General features: G+C 41.9%; 1 protein-coding gene across 6 annotated transcripts in view; it reads right to left on the bottom strand.

Annotated features, from left to right (window-relative positions):
- Positions 1–16,207, bottom strand: part of Dclk1 (doublecortin like kinase 1) — a 299,253-nt gene that overhangs the window by 138,360 nt on the left and 144,686 nt on the right. The window lies entirely within an intron of this gene.

Genomic DNA, 16,207 nt, shown 5'->3' with positions numbered 1-16,207 from the left:
TCATGGTGTCTGTTCACAGCAGTAAAACCCTAAGACACCATGTCTCTGCAATGTCAGCCCTGGAGGTCCAGAGACGGGAAAACCTTTGAGGCATGCATCAACAAGTATCATTTATTGAGTTCTAGGTTTGGTGAGAGAATCCATGAAAAAAATAAGTCGGAGAGTGTGTGGTAACTAGTTTTGTCGACTTGGCACAATCTAGGGAGTCTCTGGGGGGACTAATCTGGGTCAGGGTAGCATGTCTTTAGAAATTATTTTGATTGTTTTAATTGAAGTAGGAAGGCCTTCTCATGGTGGGTGGTATCATTCTCTAGGCAGAGGATCTTGAACTGTTTAGGAGTAGACAAAGCAAACTACCCTTGACTGTGAATGTACCTAGCTGCTTCATGTTCTTGGTATCTTGACTTGTCTGCTATAATGGACTTGAATCTGGAACTGCGAGCTAAAATAAACTCTTGAGTTGTTTTTGCTAGGGTATTTTACCCCAGCAACAGGAACCATGGTAATTATAGAAAGTGAAAAGATCAGCTCAGGAACTTTGGAAAGGTCATGGAACACTTGCCCCTCTGGAAGGGAGAGGCTAATTGACATTCCTCAGAACCACAGGGTGGGAACCGACCTGCAGGTGGGGATACATTCCGCAGGACTGACCCACCTTCAATCAAGGGAAGTCCTTGCCACTTCATTCCCTAAAGACCAATCAGTTTAAAAAGTCACACGGTTTGCTAATCACATTGTGCCTGATGGCTGCTGCTCTGAAAACTGTATAAAAGCTCACTGAATGAGTTGTGTGGGGTCGCTGCCTTTCCTTTGGGACAACCCCAGTGCACTGGAACAATAAATCCCTCTTGCTTTTTGCATCGATTCCGTTTCCACATGGTTCACTCAGGGGGTCCCCGGTAAGCTAAGGCTCGACTGAGTCTTACAAAAGCACTTAAGATAACTGCTTTCCGTTGCGCGCACATGATTTTAAAAAATTAGCAAAAGAGGCTAGCTCTTGCTGTACCAGTTGTCTGGTTTCTAACACCCACATGGAGGCCTAAAACTGTAACTCCAATTCCAGTGGAGCTGATTCCCTCTTCTGGCTTCCACAGGTATCAGGCATGAATACATGTGATACATTTACACATATGCAGGTTAAACATTCACACACATAAAATAAAACTAAATGAACCTTGAAAAGCAAACCACCTGCAAGATCGAGAGTTTATTGCCAGGTCTGTCATGGCCTTGGTAGGAACAGAATGATATAGTTCCTGCCTCTGGGACAGAGCCAGCAGATGTGGGTCTCCATGAGTGTCAATGTCTACTGTGGGCCTAAGGCTTGTTTATATAATAATGTACATATTTTATGTTCTTCCTTCAAGGAACATCCTCCCTGTTAACATTAATAGACTCCATGATAATCAAAATGCTGGGACCTTCAAGACAGCTGTTAAGGCTATGGAAAAGAACTCTAAAAACATGGGTTCAAAAATATAAAATTTCTCAACTATGTAAAATATAAGGATGCAATATCAATTATGAGGAGCTTCACAGATCTAAAGGAACAAAGGCAGCTACACTGTGAGCCAACTTGTCAGAAAGACACTAAGGAAGAGATTTAAGGAGTGGTGATTGCAAGAGATTCTACCCAGCTAAATTTTTGCATTTAAGCTTAAAATGGCAAGCAGATTCCTGAGCTCCGGGTTGGTTTGGGACAGAGCAAGGTTAGGCCCAGGTGTGGTAGAAATGGCAATTTCAGGATGAGGTCCCACCCAGCTAGTTTAGTGTCTGAGTTTAACAGAGACAGGCAGATCTCTCTGGATTCTTTTGCAATGTTAAAAGAAAATGTGTGCTTGCTCTCTACTAAGAATTAAGGGCCTGGGGTCACTGAATACTGAGTCATAAGATAATCTAAAGGAACTCTGGAGCAAATGACTGTATTGGTATGTAAAATAAAAGACTGCAAGAGATGAGTTATCCAGAGAATTTTTTAAAATAGCAAGAGAGAACTCCTTGGAGAACACTCTTAAACAAAACAGAGAGCTGTCTGGAGAGAGCAGAACCTAGGCAAAGTAGAAAAGCTGTCTCCAGCAGAATGCAGGCTTCCAGCTTGGACCCATGATTTGACTTAGAGTTTGTTTTCACTGCTCCCAGGCACCCCTTCCTCAGAATCCCTCTCCAAATTGAGGCTGGTCCTTGGCAGTTTATGATTGGGCTTCATGGATAAGTTTGGGAGAGATTAGTAGACAGATGACAGAAAGATGTAAGATGGATAGATAGGTAGATAGATAGATAGATAGATAGATAGATAGATAGATAGATAGATAGGTAAATAGATAGATGATAGATAGATAGATAGGTGATAGACTGACACATGACAATCTTTTAGAAATTTAGTGGTATTTGTGCTGTGTGTATACATGTGTCCACTTGCCTGTAGGCATGTACTCTTTTCAATTCTGGAACTGAGTTGTCTTTTATTAAGCTGTTGTGAAGAAGAATATTCTGCAGAGACTAAAATAGAACCAATGATTCTGACTAGGACTCGTCAGACTACAACCAGCAGGTCACACTAAGCCTATTACCTCTTCTGGTAAGTAGAACTCCATTTACCTGTTGTTGAGGCTGATTCACACTACAGTAGAGCTGAGTAGCCATGGAGACCATAAAGCCTAGATCTGTCTTCTTTACAGAAAAGTAGTGGTAACCTCAAACTGAGTTACTATTTTTAGAACTATCTAGCATAGCTGAGCAATTGCTAGACAAATAATTTACCAAATATCTAAAAGTGACCAAATGATTTTGGAAGACAGTTTTTCCTACTCCAATTGGTGAACTCATAGATCAGTTAACCTGCTACAGCTTGAGTCTCATCTCACCCTTCATGAATAAGGAGTGGTGGAGAGTGAGGGAGAAAGACTGGTGAGAACGGTGCAGAGGCTCCCTGGGCCAGGCTTTCTTCTCAAATTGCCTGGTAAAGGTTCATGGGCAATGGAATTGATATCACTCTAAATAATTCCAACAGGCTTTGTAGCTGCTGGCTCCAAGCCAAATATGAGCAATTATAATTAACAGCGATGCACTTAAAAGACAGAAATATGCTAATGCTCTCAGCATGTTAAAGCAAAGTGGCAGGCCAATGTGATGTCCTCTCCTTAACACTCAATGTCTGTCCAAATAGAGAAACAACCCACGCGCATTTAAAAATAATGCTATCGATCAGACTGGTGGAAGGCTGGCTTTGTTTTGTATTGTTTGTTTGTTTCATATGTTGCAGTACATTCTTTTCCTTGTGTGACAACCTAGGTTAACAAAATGACTTTGCTCCATTTTAATACATTTAAAATTGCTTGCTTAAATTTTTCAAAGTGTGTTTTCACAGACATACACTAATTTAACAATACTTCTGGATGTTCTGTTATTCTGGATTGCTCTCATTTGGCTTATTTATTGGAAGATGAGTTCATGTGTAGGGACTGTAGCTCTACATCCACCATGCAGAAAACATGTGGACTTTAGAGCGCATTCAATATACACATATGCTGTGTGTTGCTTGAAATTTAAGAACTGCCTGCTTTAACTGACCTTGCAGTTAATATTGGGAGCTACCTTGCTGCAGCTGGAAGTAAGACTTGCATGTAAATAACTGTCTCTTGGGTAGAGGGGAGGAATTCAGTCACCTCCCAGGATCCATGGAGGACTGGTCCCAAGACCCCTACACATATCAAAAGCCATACATGCTCAAATCCCTTAAAAAGGACAAAGCCTGCGCATACCCTTTTATATTCTTCCAATCATCTCCAGGTTGCTTATAATATAGAGCAAAGGCACAGCCAACAGTTACGAAGTATTGATCAACAAACCATAACAAGAAAATTGATTGTGTTTGTCAGAGACTCAGCATCCCCCACCCCATTGTTGGTTGAATTTACAGACACAGACACTGAGCATGGGTGACGTGTGGAACAGCTACATTTGCAATTCTAATCTTAGCATCAGGGAGACCATGATGAGTCATATTCTACTCAACAGTGTGTCCTGTGTTAGAATTTCTGGGCCCTCCTCTTTGGGTTGCCATGCAATTCTTTCTTCACTTTCCACTCTGGGTTTGCTAAGCAGGGTTGCCAAACACGATGGCCTCTTGCTGGGAGCTGTTTGTGAAACCATTTTTCCGTCCTGCATCAGTGTTGCCCCCAGTTTGTAGCTTGCTCAGACAAATGTTTCTTAAGTAGCTCAAAGGACCTAGAATCTGTTTCAGTGTAACCAAGATATCTCTGAGAAATGAAGTAATGTCAAGCATTAAGATAAACCCATCACTTTACAGCCTTATATAGGATGGATTTTTGCCCTGTGTCTCTGGTAGTATCATCATGACAAGACTTGGAGATTGGTTCTGGATTTTCTTCATTTTACCAGTGGGCATCAGTTCAGAGAGGGCAACTTATCAAGGGTTATCATACCATGACAGTCTCCCCTACCCATCTCGAGGACTTCCTGAGACTATATTTCCCTTTGGTGATGATGCCTTGGCTGACTGAACAAGGTTGGACTCGAAGCCAGAGCCTTGGGCCTCAGCTCTCACACTAACCTGCTAGCTGACTATGACAGGCATCACACAAGCCCCTTTAGGATCTGGCTGCCTCACAGGTGAAGTTAAATCAGCTCTAAGATTCTCCAACGATAAACGATGCTGTTGAGCAAATGTAACTAGCTTACAGTTGTCCAAGCTAAAGGGTGGGGATGTCCACAGCTTAGCTTAGAGTATAAGGCTCTAGAAGAACCCCAGAGGACACTGCAGTACTCTCATTTTCAGATAGTTCAACTGTAAACCTCTCTGTTTGCACATGGGAGCTAAAAGCTAACAGAAAACATGGGTGCTTTATGCAGAAATCAAATTTTTGAGACCAGCATGTCAAAGAAGAGTGGTTATCCCACCTTGCCTTAGTTAGATGCTTATTGCAAATGCTGGACCAGATTGTCCTGAATGAGTAGAAATTGGCCTGCTTCTGTCTCCTGAATGCTGTGATTTAAGGTATATTCCACCACAAGGCATGATCCAACAGTTTTGATACATTCATTGCTTTTGCTATATTGATTCTTACTATGAGTAACAAAATTTTCAGGGTTTCCCTCAGATCTTGACAGAGTCCATGGTATACAATGGAAGAAACAAAAAATAATTTCTGACATTTCAAAGAAGCCTCTATGCTATTTGAATTTTCCTATAAACAAACTTTCCCCTAACACCCAAACACACCCAACTTTGGACTGATGAAGTGACTCGGGATGGGCTTCTCACAGATTAACCATAGGATTGGAAGGTTGGGTCTTGGAATCACATGATGTCTTAGGGTTTTATTGCTGTGACGTAACCTAGGCAATTCTTATAAAGGACAGCACTTAATTGGGTCTGCCTTACAGTTCCAGAGGTTCAGTCCATTATCATCATGCAAGGCAGTGTGTAGGCTACACCTCCAAATAGTACCTTCCCATGGGCCAAACATATTCAAACCACCACACATGGTTAGTAGCATTAATCTCTACAGATGAAGGAAAGCTAGAGGGTGAGTTCAACTACATGGCCTTGAGCTAATCAACCAAGCTGTATAATGAAACCCAATATAAACTCTGGACTTCAAAGCTTGTTGACCTTCCTGGATGATAAACACTAAAAAGTATAGAGAGCATGATATATCCTGATTTGCAGAGGAGGCATGAGGCCTTGCATGTGGAACACCCTTTCATATACTTTAAATTGTCCTGTTCTATGTGTCTTGGCATTTGGCTAGCCCTGATTTGTAGCCTTTAGAATAAAAATATAGCTTTTTCCTGAATTCTGTGAATATGTATCATATTAAGTTCACGGGATCTGTGAGAACCCCTGCATTTATAGCCAGTGAGTCACAAGTTAGAACCGCATAGTGAGAAAAGTCTTGTTGGAAGTCATTGACTTTAACCTTGGGAAACCTGTGTGGACTCTTGGCATTTAGCTTTAGAGTCATACAACACTTCAGCTTGCCTGCCACATGAGCGTTCTGCATGGGGACATGTCTGGTACTCCCACTGTTTCTTCTAGAACATTCATCTTCAGAGACCTTCATGACTAGTTCCATTACCCTCTTAAAGCAATTCAAATATCTGTCTATAAAGCACCCCTACATCCTACATCCCTTTTCACTGTCCCTACCTTGTTCTTCTTTGGGGCACTTGATTTGTGACACAGCATGGAATTTGCTTAGGATTTTGCATATTAAGTGAGTCTCTGATTAGATGTTTGCTTTCTATGGGTGAGACTCTTCCTGTAAGCACGGTGATATTCCCAGAACTCATCACACTGGCCCGACGCCCACATGCTTTCACTTAAGGTTAGGTAAATCAGGCTGCTACATATATATATGCATAGAGATGTATATGACCCTTAGTTTCATATTTGGGAATCTCAGTGCATATGGTTAATATTTTATATCTCACTTAAAAAATGTGAAAGTGCTCACTTGTCTATATTTTTTTTCTTCTTAATATACAAATCTGCCTTGGATGGCATTCTTAGAATAATTCCATTGACAGGGTGTCAAGTGTTAAACAAATAATAATATTGGAGCATACGTTTGGCTAAGCTGGAAGTGTTCGCCACAGAAGATCAATTCAGAAGCTATCAGTGATATCTTCTACCTCTCCTTTCAAGGCAGTCTCCACAGGTAAATAGACAGTGGCCATTGCCTTGGTTGGTTCTCATACATAAGTGACCACAGAGATAGATCTATCTTTAAGTTACACCCTGACCACTGAGATGACCTTTGCCCTTTCCTCCTTTTCTTCTCCGTGACAACACCTAAAGATTCTGTCAAAGGTCATGTTTATGCTATGTTTGTGTGTGCCTACATGTGTGTATGTGCCCCATTTGAGTATAGTGCCCACAGAGGACATGAGATCCCCTGGAACTGGACTTACAGGTAGTTATGAACCACCATGTAGGTGCTGGGAACTGAACCCATGTCCTCTGCAGGAGCAGCCAGTGACCTTAACGACTGCCCCGTCTCTTCATCCCTTGCATGCATATTCCTTACTAAGACTTAGGAGAATTCAGAACTCTTTTTTGTACCTTTTTGTGTCTCCAAGAAATGACAGGCTTGTAAGTTCACCATCACTCTGTTCAGTCTTTGAAAACACATGCTTGTCATTTACACATGTTTTATCTAAAAGATAATCCACTTGTTTACTTTCCAGACTTCTTGAGAGAGAAAAATCTAGCCTGAGGCAGGAAACAGTCACAGAAAATTGGTATTAATTATGCGTAAGTGATTTGAACCCTTAAAATAATGAAAACATACCATGTCTACACAGGCCAAATTATTACCCACTTTTGAAAGTAAATTTTAAAAATGATTTCTACAATCAAAGTGCTGTTCACATTGATTTTTACTTTTCCTGTAAATTTAGATACTTCACTTCAAAAAGTCATTTTAAGTCCCCAAAATGTTCAATTGATGGTGGGCTCTTAACTTGTATCTGGTGTGGTGAACTGAACTGACATCTCAAAGAAACCAAGACCCTTAGAGTGATATTATGAAGTACATCGTGAGTGGCCCCAACCCCTGCATTCAGGAGTGTATAGGAGTCAGGCCAAGGTACAAGAAGGGACCTGTTTTCTTCATCTACAGGTACTCAAAAAAGCAACTGTATGCAATGTACACTTGGCAAAGATTCTTTCCTCCTCTGTTGCACAGGAACTTTTTAGTTGTCTGAGTTCCTGTTTGTCAGTTATTGAGACAAATTCCTGAGCAAATAGGTTCTTATTCAGAAGCATCTGTATTGTATAGGACACTACCAAGTCTTCTATCAGCTTTGGTTTCAGGCTTCACAAGAGAGGTTTTGGTCTATCGGAGTTGATCTTTTTTTTTTAAACAAGATTTATTTAGTTTTACTTTAACATGTATGAGTGTTTGCCTGCATGTGTATATATGCACCAGCCTGTGGAGGTCAAAAGAGGACATTGGATGTCCTGAAACTGGAGGTGCAGATGGCTGTTAACTACTATGTGGGCTCTGGGACCTGAAGCTCAGTCTTCTGCAAGAGGACACTGAGCCGTCTCTTCAGTGGCAAATTGTAGTTGATTTTTGTAAGGGTGATGTATACGGGTCTTATTTAATTCCTTTCTGTGTCCACATATTTTGGATCTTGAACTTGAGAAGGAGCATTTGGAAGGAGAGGCAGACCTGGGAGGAGTTGGAGGGTGGAGGTGATGGGGAGACAGAGGCACCACTATTCAAGTGACAACTGCCTTGCAGGTCGAGATCCAGTACGTCCTACAACTTAAAGCTAATCACAGACGGCTACCCTCTAACCTGAGACTTTCCAAAGGAGTGACATAGAGAAAGTGATCCTCCGCCTTAGTCCAATCTTTCAAGAATGCCTTCTGAAAGCATACCTCAGCCCAGTGTCCCTCTGTGGGTGCCCACACCACGTCTGGCTTGCAACAGTCCGACTCACACATTGCTCCTGGATCAAAAATATTTCTTAAAAATTCACCCTGACCAAGTTTATCTTTTAACTGTTCATTGCCCAGATGCAGTCAGAAACTAGCCCAATTAAAGATAGTCTCTAGGTCCAATGTCACAAGCCATTGCTGCCCACAAGGAGACCAGTGAAGATGACTGCAGTTTTTAATCTTTTTGTTTTTGTCTGGCAGCTAGACAGGCTCCAGGAAACATAATTTAGTTGGTACTGGAAGGGGCCTGAAACTCGGGTCTTATTTCACCTCCTTTTTCTGCCACTAGGAATTCCCAGGCATAATTTGAATGCCCAAAGACCTTGAATGAACAGAATTAAGACCAAAATTGACAAAATGTCCTCTGGTATAAATACAGTTGAAGCATTGGATGGAAGTTCAAATCTGCAATGAAACAAGTAGAATTTGGATACATCACATCAGACAATTCTAGAGAACTCAGCTCTCCCATAGACCTGAGTTATTTGGCTATAGATAAGAGAAAATGTAATTTCTTCCCTAAATCAGGGAAAGTTTATTGCCCCTGTCAGTGTGTTTAAACCTACAGCGGGATGCATTCTAAGATATTGTTTCCGGAAGGGAAAGCATTTAGAGTATCATTTCTGATCATGGGGTTTATAGAGGAATGGATAGATGGCCTTCAGAGAAGAAGCTATGTGAACTTGCCTAAAGCTGGAAACCCCAGGTTTATGGGGCAGGCATGGTGGTGGTAGCTGCCTCTAATCCAGCACTCAGGAGGCAGAGGCAGGTGGATCTCTGTAAGTTTCAGACCAGCCTGATCTACATAGCAAGACCTTATCTCAAAAAAAGTAAAATAAGCCCAGCTTTGGGGAAGTGTTGGACTATGATCCTCTGATATCTGAAGGAATGACAAGAGAAACAAGCTTCTATATCCATCAATCTAAATAACATGTCTTGGGCTTTTATTACATTCATTGTACTCTATAGGTGAGGTGGGATATGGAGATTAAAGATGCCTCTGTCTAACATGCAGGTGTTTATAATTAAGTGAAATCAAATGCAAACTATGATCCTCAGTTTTCTTACCAGTTCGGTTATCCACTAGCTATGTGAAAATAATTTTTTTTTCCTCTGCCAACTCACCTGGGTCATGGAGTATACAGATTAAACGTTATGGGTTTTTCTGTGAAGGGTTTTTGAGATGAGACTGCTATTTGCTTTGATGGACTCAGTCAATATAGCCATCCATCCTCCTCCATGTGAACTGAGATTCTAAATAAGAGGATGGGAGTATCCATGAATCCTTTACCTTCTCGAGCTTGGTATGGCTCCTTTTTTCTGCTGCTGCCCATGTGCTGGGCTTTATACAATTGTGAGGGTCTCATGGGTTCATACTTGGGCTATATCATGCCACTTGAATTCTTCCTGAGTCTCCATATTTCTTCCCCCTCCTCCCCAATCATCTCTCCCCTTGCCTCTCTTTCTACACACACACACACACACACACACACACACACACACACACAAACACACACACACAGAGTCTTAGGAAGGTATTGACAGCTAAGTATCTGGAACACACAAATGCAATGACCTTGGACAATTAGCTCATCTGATTTTATCTAGAAAACAACACTATAGTTTTTTCTTTTCTTAGAAGTCAATGTGCTAAATATAAACTGTGTTCACTGTTTTTAGAAAGGTCTGTGGTGTGAGGCAAGATTTTCAAAACGTTATAATAGGGAAATGGAACCTGGACAAAGAATAAGGACTCAGGGTCAAGAGACAAGACAAGGCTTTGTAAAGAATGTGGCTTTTGTCAGAGGACAAGAGGAATTTGGGTGGGATGAGAAGGAATGCCCCAGGTTTGTGGGACAATATGGCAGATGGTGGAGGTGAAACCAACAAGCATTCCTTGGCTGGAGAGCAGAGGGGTCCAAAGTGATGGTGGCAGCAGGGCAGGCGAGAACAGATGAATCAGAAAACACCTTCCCTAGAGCGCTAAGTAGTCTAGATATCCAGCAATCTTTAAAAAGTACCTAGAAGAGGCATTCTGTCTAAATTAGGTGTGGAATGTTTAAAGACTGGACCTAAAAAAGCAAGTTCCTACATCTTGGCAACAGCCCAGGCAGGTGACTGAGGATATAAGACTTTGACAGTGTATCACTGATTGGTCAAAGACCTGGCTTTATCAAGTGGGTGTCAGAAGTAATGACAGTTGACTCCATGTTCCAGGTTCTGGTTCTCCAACATTTGCTAGAGAGAAATCTGATGCAAGGGACTTGCCCAAGAAAGCCAGGAGAATGATATAAGCTGATAGGCCTTCCACTGGGTGATTAGATCTCATATGGGATGGACTGAAGTTTCTGTGGTTGTGGAATAATCATGGATGAATCCAGCGAGAAAGTTGGATATATGGCTGTTTTTCTGATGGGATGAATCAAGGTTAGAGATGTAGATTGAGAGGTGGTCAGTAAATTTAGAGGTTAAGAATTCATTATTAAATGTGGATAGACTTGAGTCTGAACTCTGTCTTCTATACTAGCTAGCTGTGTGGCCTCAGACAAATTATCATCTCTAAGCCTTAATTTCCTTAATTGTCAAATGGGGAAAATTACACATACTTCAAAGGCTTCTGCTCATTGCTTCCCATCTGGCTGCCATTCGTCACCATCATTGTGGGCCATCACCATCATTGCTGAAACCATTAAAGTAGATGAACTTGGCTAGGAGCAGAGTAATTAAGTAGAAAAACGGGATGCAGAATGAGTCTCAGGGAACAATCACAAGGATATATGGCAAAAAAACAAAGCTGGATGAAGCCCAGAAGCAGGCAAGAGAGCTGAAGACCAGGCTACAGAACATCACAAAGTTCAAGGGCACAGAATTTCAGGGAGGGTATTATCAGAGAAGGAGAAAAAAAGAATATTCAACACAGTGGTAGAGGCTCCGCGTTACTTCCTGGATTATTATGCATGTGGCAGCTGAGGAAGCCTATCACAATATGATGAGATTCAAAATGGAAGTCTCCAGGACGAAGCTGCCCTTGCAGAGGACTTTGAGTTCAGTCTCCAGCACCCATGTCAGGGGCTCACAACTGCCTGTAAGTCCAGCTCCAAGGGATCTTATACCCTCTTCTGGCCTCTGTGGGGACCTGTACGCATGTACTCACACTCACAGACACACACGTACACATTGAAAAAAATAGTAAAATGGAAGTTTTGCTCAGACTCCAAGAAAGTAAAAAACAGATTCCAAAGGGAACTCTGAGTTGGGTCTCCTTCCAGAAATTTCAAAGTACTGTACAACACGTATGGGCTTTGGCTTCCTGTCCACAGTATGCATGCCAAAGGCTTAAGCTCTTGGGGAGAGCAGGTTCTTCAGGAAGGACTTTACTTTTGAATGTGGATTTTTGATGATGTGAGCAATGAGGTCTTCTTGCACACACTAGGAAAATGCTCTGTCACCCAGTCCTATGTGGGAGAGTTCTCAGACAACTGCTACATGAGCTCCATCATTCCAAACCAGAGACCACTCTCTCCTGCATCCACATAAGGCTTGCACAACAGACAGAAAGCCTAGGAACTGCACTGCAGCAATGGTACAAGTGGATGGTTTTTAAAAAAAAAAAAAAAAAAAAAAAGCATGGCTTACTTTCCCTTGAACATTCTGTAGCAAAGGACACCCAGCTGAACTGGACGGCCTGTTGGTTGGGACATGTGATGGATGGGTGACTTGATAGATCTGAATCTGCATGGAACTCATTTAGATTCTTCCCTTGTACATTGCCTTGAGTCCAATGGGGAAAAGAGAGCTTTAGAAAACACAAACTAAGGCAATGACAGCCAAAGTTGGAAGACACTTAATGTCACACACCAGGAAAGAAGGCTGTGAGTCCCCCAAGACCCCCTAAAGACAGCCAAAAGGGAAATTGCTTTTAATAAGCAGTGATGGCCTGGGAGTTTTAGGAACTATAGCATCTCTCCCTCCCCTTTGGATGTTCCAGTCACTATCTCACACAGCCCAGGAGGGAGCAGACATGGCAGGGGCCAGCAAGTAGAACGTAGAGAAAGCATGCACTCCATCATTGTCGCACAGAGAAGGGATTTGCAATGTTGAGTATTCTGCAGACATGGGAGAAGTTCCACTGTAAAGGTTCGTCATATAAAACTACATGTTTGCAGTTCTGAATTAGCCAACCTAGAAGATTCCAAACCATTTTTAGTATCTTAGGAGCAAGCAGCCGATAAATCTAAAAGGCCCATGAAGGGCAGATGCAGACAATCCCATAATCTTTTGTGTTTACTGTGGCAGTAACCTAAAGTTATGAAAACGTGAGTCAGAACGAGGAAGTGGAAGCTCAGAGGATGATAACTCATTGATTATTTTTAGCAGGTTGACAGAGGAAATCAGCCCCCATGACTTGAAGAGATGGCAGAGATGGATGAAGGGACCTGCAGGGCAGGAGGAACTTGGGCATGGTTGTGGGCTGAGGAAAGAAAGGGGAAATAAGCAGTCTACTAGACCAATGGGACCGGGATGCTGGGAAGATGAAGTTAAACATCAGAAGACAAGAGAAGAGCAGTCGTGCAGTCATGACTCCCCTCCGCAAGACGAGGAAAGAGGTGGGACGAGGGTTTAGGAGCATTTCCTGAAGGAAAGAAGACTGCAACTTTATAGCAAGTGACTTTGATTCTCCTGGTGGGCTGGGAGAAAAGATCCCTATGGATAAGGGAAGGTATAGCCATCCTTACCTGGAAGGGCAGGATCTAGGAGAGTGAGTCCATGCTAGAAAAGATCAATTTGCATTCAATAAGAAGGAAGCGGTTATTCTTCCTAGGGCATAGTGAGGTTGGCCTTGTATAACACTGTGGCTGTCATTTACAGAGGGATGCCACTAGTAGGGTTGGGGAATGATGATCATGGAAACTCATCCTTCATGCTTTCATGCTCTTTTGGGTTCTCCATCTTTACAATGCATCTCTCAGTTACTATGTACGGTCAGAAGATGGACCACTTGGACAGAAAAGAAAAATAGAAAGAAGTGATGGCAGGTTTTGCCTAGAGCCTGGTTTCTTGTGTAGAAATTGTGCTCATAGCAGCAAATGGACTAGTCTGTGCCTGACCTAGATTCTGTCTCCAAAACACAACACTCTATCCTATACTGTCTGTAATTGACAGCATAGAAGTCAATTAAATTCCAATATCACCAAGCTCCAAGAAACCTATTTCTATTCTCAATAAAGGTACTTGTGGTCAAGAAAGGTTTCAGTACCTTGCTGTTTTCTTTTAATTTTTATTTAAACATTTTTATACAGTATATTTTGATTATATTTTTCCTTTCCACATCTCTTCCCAGACCCTCCCCCATCTTTCTACCCACTCAATGTAATGTTCCTTCTTTCTTCCTCTCTCCGTCTCAAAAACAAAATGAAAGAAGAAAATAAAAAAGAGTCAAAAAACCAATAAAATCAAAACAAACTAATTAAAAATAAAATAAATTTAATTGCTAAGAGTCAAATGGGAACAGAGCCTACCAGCAGCCATGTCTTCTATTCAGAACTCACATGTCCCAATCCTCCACTTCAAATATCCAGCTGAATTCTACAAGCCAACGCAATGGGAAATGAAGAATGAGCATGCCAGATTTGACATGCTCCTCTAAGAAGACAATTTTTGTTGGCCTATTCATTCCTAGAAATAAGTTCTGAAACAGAAAATTGTACATCTGGGAGAAATCTGCCCACAAGCCTTGTTGCAAACCAGCCTCATAACCCAATTAAAGCTATGAGAAACCGTTGGTCTGGTCTGAGCCATTAGTCATTTTAACATTATATTCTCCCAAATGAATAAAACCCAGGAGAAGCAGCAGGAATACTTAATATTCTGGGTCAAAGTTCAATGCTCAATAGCCTCAGGGTCCTTTAAATTCGAGCAACGCTCAAGGTTAATATGAGACATCATGCCCGATGGCTCACTACCTACTGTTATTTGTTCCTGGCACACTTGCTGCTGCATAATATGTCTATAAATGGAATAGTTTGTTGAATAAATGAATGAAAAATAATAGTGAATTTTGAGAGCAGGAGCTTCAAGTCACTTTATAGGGAAGCCTGGTCTTTATCTAAACTTCATTTTTCTCAGTATTTTTCAGTGACTCTGTGGTTTCCAATCATCATAAGCTCTAAGATGGAGCAGTGGGGCCATTAGAGATCTCTTGAATACAAACCAACACATCTGTACACACACACACACACACACACACACACACACACACACACTACTCCCAAACTCTCCAATCCTGAAAGTTCTTAGTTTTCAAAGTCTGACTGTTTTTTCTAAATGTGTTTTGTTTTAATATTTTAGAGATTCCAAGCAGGGAACAATAGAGCTCCTCAGAGACCCGCCTCACATCTAGCGTGGGGCTGAGTGAGGACAGGGGAATGGAAACCACCTTTGGTTCTAAAGGACAACAAAAGCCAGTTTTAGTAGCATCTGAATTCAATGAATTCCCACAAACAAGTATGTGTCTTAGTCTGGCTGCAATCTTCTAGGGGCTTGTTTCAATGGAGAAGGCTGTTTGAAGATGCTTTGACATTATTTAACTTAAAGTTCATTTTAGCCCAGGAGGAGGTGGTAGACACAGCATGGGAAGGAGCATGAGAGGCAGACACCACACCTGGAGCTTGGACAAGACCTGTGCCTTCCGAGGCTAACCCAGTGTTGTTTCTGATACTGACAGTTTTAGCCCTGTTAGCACCCAGGGATGTGGAAAGTCATGGAGATCACCCCATGACTGTCAGCTACTACAGTTTCCATCATCTCATTCAGTCATGAATCCGTAAAAATGGTCATGATGGAATAGTTATAGGAACATGTACCAACAAGCTGCGGGTACCTGACTCCATGGGAGTCTTGATGAGAAGCTAAGAAAATGTCCTGTCTAGAAAGATTCTTGTACCCAGGAAGAACACAGCATTCCAGATGGTTATATCTGGGGGAAAGTTGGACTGATGTTCTGCTGATATGAGACTACCCATGTGTATGCACACACAAACACACACACACACACACACACACATGCACGCACGCACGCATGCACGCACGCACGCACGCACGCATGCACACACATATACCCTTCAGAGTTCTTAGAAAAGTACTTCAACTTTTATAGCCTGACCTGGTACCAGATAGCCACAGGCTGAGGCATGAGAATCTCAAGTTGAAGGCCATCCTGAGCTTCATAGTGAGTTCATGGTCAATCTGGCCTACATAGTGAGACACTGTCTCCAGATGAATATAAGAGGGCTGGAGAGGTAGCTCAGCAGCTAAGAGCACTGACTGCTCTTGAGGAGGACCCAGGTTCAGTTCTTAGCAACCACAAGACAGCTCACAACCACCTGTAACTCCAATTCCTGGGGATCTGATGCTCTCTTCTAGTGCCACAGGCACGTCATGCATGTGGTGCACAGGCAAACAGGACAACGAAACACATATACACATTTTTTTTCAAGTAGAATTCTACATGGCCATGAAAACGTTAGTATATATTTGTTCTATTCTTTAGTTCTGGAACCATTTATGTGTATACAGATGTAATATACATATTCATAAATATATTTAATTTTTGTTTCATCTCTCTTACTTCAATAAGAAGACTTGAAATATTGGCCCACGGCGCACATAGGAAATGGACCCAGCCACACATCTGACATTAACCCTGCAGTCAACACAAAGCAATTTTCACGTACA

The sequence above is a fragment of the Mastomys coucha genome, unplaced genomic scaffold (assembly GCF_008632895.1).
Source record: "Mastomys coucha isolate ucsf_1 unplaced genomic scaffold, UCSF_Mcou_1 pScaffold16, whole genome shotgun sequence".
NCBI lineage: Eukaryota > Metazoa > Chordata > Mammalia > Rodentia > Muridae > Mastomys > Mastomys coucha.
Note: the sequence above shows the minus strand (reverse complement) of the source record. Positions and strands in the feature narration are given on the sequence as shown.